The sequence below is a fragment of the Sciurus vulgaris genome, assembly GCF_902686455.1.
Source record: "Sciurus vulgaris genome assembly, chromosome: 12".
NCBI classification, from domain to species: domain Eukaryota; kingdom Metazoa; phylum Chordata; class Mammalia; order Rodentia; family Sciuridae; genus Sciurus; species Sciurus vulgaris.
Window position 1 is genome coordinate 87883454 of NC_136473.1, and position 4671 is coordinate 87888124.

Genomic DNA, 4671 nt, shown 5'->3' on the forward strand with positions numbered 1-4671 from the left:
AGCTTATAAAAAATCTAGGAAAAATTTGTTTTGTTTTATACATATATGTAGATTTATGCATGTACACACAAATATAATTAGATACTGCCCTTGATGTTTATGTCCCAAATAAAATTCAATATATTAAGAAAGTAAGAAATGTAGTAAGTTTTGATTACTTCTACTGTTAAAGGAAGAATATAATTCACTGTGCGCTAAGAATAGTTTTTATTTCAAGGAAGACAAGGTGTAAAATGTTTTTAAGTATAAATTCATAACCCCTGACAAGAAAATGCAACATATTTGCATCAGTCATACTGACTTTCATATGTGTTCTAAATTATATGTATGTCATACTAGTGACATCAATAAAATTGTTATGTATTAAAGTATATGGTTCTAATAACTTCAATTACAGTTAACCTTTATTGACAACTTCAATCACTAATGCTGTAAAGTAAATAAATAAGTTAACCAACAAAAACATTTAAATAAGCAAACAAACATGAAAAACTTTTTCATGTTTGAAAAAGTAACTTTTTTTTCAAACATGAAAAGTAACTTTTCCTAGGTTGGACTAAACAAACAATAAGTATATACAAGGAGTTTCTCTTAGGTTTAAGAGAAATCTCTAGTATCAGAAATATTAATTTACCTCCTCAAAGTCACACATCTAACACCACCACTTAACTCAGCATCTTTATTCTGTGACCATCTCAAATATTTTTCTTGTTTACAAGTAACTTTCTTTTTCATCTTATATTTAAATAACTTCAAAGTTTTCAAAATTTCTAATGTTACTTCGTAAGTCTTATAATTATTAATATCTACAAGTGGTTTCATTAGTATGTTTAACTTTAAGCATTTTGACCCATTACTTTTTTCAATCTTACCTAATTTTTTGCCTATGTAAAAGAATAATAGGGACTTTTGTTGTTGTTTTCATTTATTTTTGTTAACTGAGATTGAAGCCAGGGGAACTTTACCACTGAGCTACATCTTCAGACTTTTAGGTTTTATTTAAATTTTGAGACAGGGTCTCACTAAGTTGCTTAGGGCCTCACTGAGTTGCTGATGTTGGTCTGGATTTTGTAATCCTCCTGCCTCAGCCTCCTGAGTTTCTGGGATTACAGGCTTGTGCCACTGTGCCCAGGGAAATAGGGATTTTCAAAAATAATTTTTTGGAAGATCAATACTGATTTTTCCCATTAGCTAAAATCACTACCTGAAATGAAATGATATCATGTATACATACATGTTTAAGACAAACATGTTTATTTTATGTTGCTATCATCATTGGCTTTTAAGACTACTATCATGGTTTTGATTATCCCTTTACCTATTATAATATATATAAAATAAATTAATGTGGTAGCCAAATAATAGATAAATCTCCTTCTGTCTAGGTTGTAATGAAAGACAACCAAGAAGGTTCCATAATATAAAGGGCATAATAAATGAGGTAGATTACTCTTTGTGCATGACAGATCATTCTCTATAAGACAAGGTACAAATCAATTAAAGTAGCTAGTAAAAGAGAATCTCTATAAAAAAGACAACTCATACTTCTAAGATCTTTTGATAAAAATTTCTGAATAAGAAAGATTGTAATTTTGATGGATGTAAGGTGACACTAATACTATAAAGATGAAAAAGAAATAAGGCTATTGGTAAATAGGAGAAAGGGTCATTAAGTCATTTAAATTTAATATTATATCCATTGGAATTTATAAAGAGATTAAGAGATTGCTTCAAAAGTTTGTATTAATTTGAGAATATTTAAAATTCCCTTAATTCAATCATGCATAACCATACTAAGATATGCTTGTGGCTAATCTTGCTATAAGCAGTAACATTAAAAACTGTGACACTAATGAGTTCCTGATACCCATCATTTTAAATGGGCCTAAGGAAATCCTGTATCAGAGGAAATAAAGTTGTCACATATTTTAACATGGTCTTATTTTACAGTACATTTATATACAGTTCCTTACTTTTAGGGTGATGTTTGATAAATATTTAATATTTTCATTTTTTAAAGAAATATCAACTATAATTTTAAAACAAATAAGAAAAAATGGTGAAATTCTTTTTTTTTTTATTGTAAACAAATGGGATACATGTTGTTTCTCTGTTTGTACATGGCCCAAAGGCATACCATTTGTGTAATCATAAATTTACATAAAGTAATGTTGTTTGATTCATTATGTTATTTTTCCCTTAGCCCCACCACTCCCACCCCTCTTTACCCTCTATACAGTGCTTCCTTCCTCCATACTTGCCCCCCTCCCTAACCCTAACTCTAACCCTAACACTAACCCTTCCCTCCCCCCCATTATGTGTCATCCTCCACTTATTAGCAATATCATTCGTCCTTTGGCTTTTTGAGATTGGCTTATCTCACTTAGCATGATATTCTCCAGTTTCATCCATTTGCCTGCAAATGCCATAATTTTATCATTCTTTATGGCTGAGTAATATTCCATTGTATATATATACCACAGTTTCTTTATCCACTCATCAATTGAAGGGCATCTAGGTTGGTGCCACAGTCTAGCTATTGTGAATTGAGCAGCTATGAACATTGATGTGGCTGTATCTCTGTAGTATGCTGATTTTAAGTCCTTTGGGTATAGGCCAAGGAGTGGGATAGCTGGGTCAAATGGAGGGTCCATTCCGAGTTTTCTAAGGAATCTCCACACTGCTTTCCAGAGTGGCTGCACTAATTTGCAGCCCCACCAGCAATGTATGAGTGTACCTTTCTCCCCACATCCTCGCCAACACCTGTTGTTGCTTGTATTCTTGATAATCGCCATTCTAATTGGGGTGAGATGGAATCTTAGGGTGGTTTTGATTTGCATTTCTCTTATTACTAGAGATGTTGAACATTTTTCCATATGTTTGTTGATTGCTTGTAGATCTTCTTCTGTGAAGTGTCTATTCATTTCCTTAGCCCATTTGTCCACTGGATTATTTGAATTCTTGGAGTAGAGTTTTTTGAGTTCTTTATAGATTCTGGAGATTAGTGCTCTATCTGAAGTATGATTGGCAAAGATATTCTCCCACTCTGTAGGCTCTTTCTTCGCATTGCTGATAGTTTCCTTTGCTGAGAGAAAGCTTTTTAGTTTGAATCTATCCCAGTGGTTGATTCTAGCTTTTATTTCTTGTGCTATGGGAGTCCTGTTAAGGAAGTCTGATCCTAGACCAACAAGGTGAAGATTTGGACCTACTTTTTCTTCTATAATCTGCAGGGTCTCTGGTCTGATTCCGAGGTCCTTAATCCATTTTGAGTTTAGTTTCGTGCATGGTGAGAGATATGGGTTTAGTTTCATTCTGTTGCATATGGATTTCCAATTCTCCCAGCACCACTTGTTGAAGAGGCTATCTTTTCTCCATTGCATATTTTTGGCCCCTTTGTCTAGTATGAGAAAATTGTATTTATTTGGGTTTGTGTCCATGTCCTCTATTCTGTACCATTGATCTACCTTTCTATTTTGGTACCAATACCATGCCGTTTTTGTTACTATTGCTTTGTAGTAGAGTTGAAGATCTGGTATTGCAATACCCCCTGTTTCACTCTTCCTGCTAAGGATTGCTTTAGCTATTCTGGGTTTCTTATTCTTCCAGATGAATTTCATAATTGCTTGCTCTATTTCTGTAAGGTACACAATTGGGATTTTAATTGGAATTGCATTGAATTTGTATAGCACTTTAGGTAGTATGGCCATTTTGACAATATTAATTCTTCCTATCCAAGAACATGGAAGATCTTTCCATCTTCTAAGGTGTTCTTTAATTTCTTTCTTTAATGTTGTATAGTTCTCATTGTAGAGGTCTTTCACCTCTTTTGTGAGATTGATTCCCAAGTATTTTATTTTTTTCGAGGCTATTTTGAATGGGGTAGTTTTCCTAATTTCTCTTTCTGAAGATTCATCACTTATGTATAAAAATGCGTTAGATTTATGGGCATTGATCTTGTAACCTGCTACTTTACTGAATTCACTTATGAGTTCTAAGAGTTTTCTGGTGGAATTTCCAGGTTCCTCCTAATATATAATCATGTCATCAGTGAACAGGGATAGTTTGAGTTCTTCTTTTCCAATTCGTATCCCTTTAATTTCTTTGGTTTGTCTAATTGCTCTGGCCAGAGTCTCAAGAATGATGTTGAATCGAAGTGGTGAAAGAGGGCATCCCTGCCTTGTTCCAGTTTTTAGGGGGAAGGCTTTCAGTTTTTCACCATTTAGAATGATATTAGCCATGGGCTTAGCATAAATGGTCTTTACAATGGTAAGGAATGTTCCCACTATCCCTATTTTTTCTAGTGTTTTGAGCATGAAGGGGTGCTGTATTTTATCAAATGCTTTTTCTGCATCTATTGAAATAATCATGTGATTCTTGACTTTAAGTCTATTAATATGGTGAATTACTTTTATTGATTTCCTGATGTTGAACCAACCTTGCATACCTGGGATGAAGCCCACTTGATCATGGTGCACTATCTTTTTAATATGTTTTTGTATGCGATTCGCTAAAATTTTGTTGAGAATTTTTGTGTCGATGTTCATTAAGGATATTGGTCTGAAATTTTCTATCCTTGATGAGTCTCTGTCTGGTTTAGGTATCAGGGTGATATTGGCTTCATAGAATGAGTTTGGGAGGGTTCCCTCCTCTTCTATTTTATGGAATACTTTG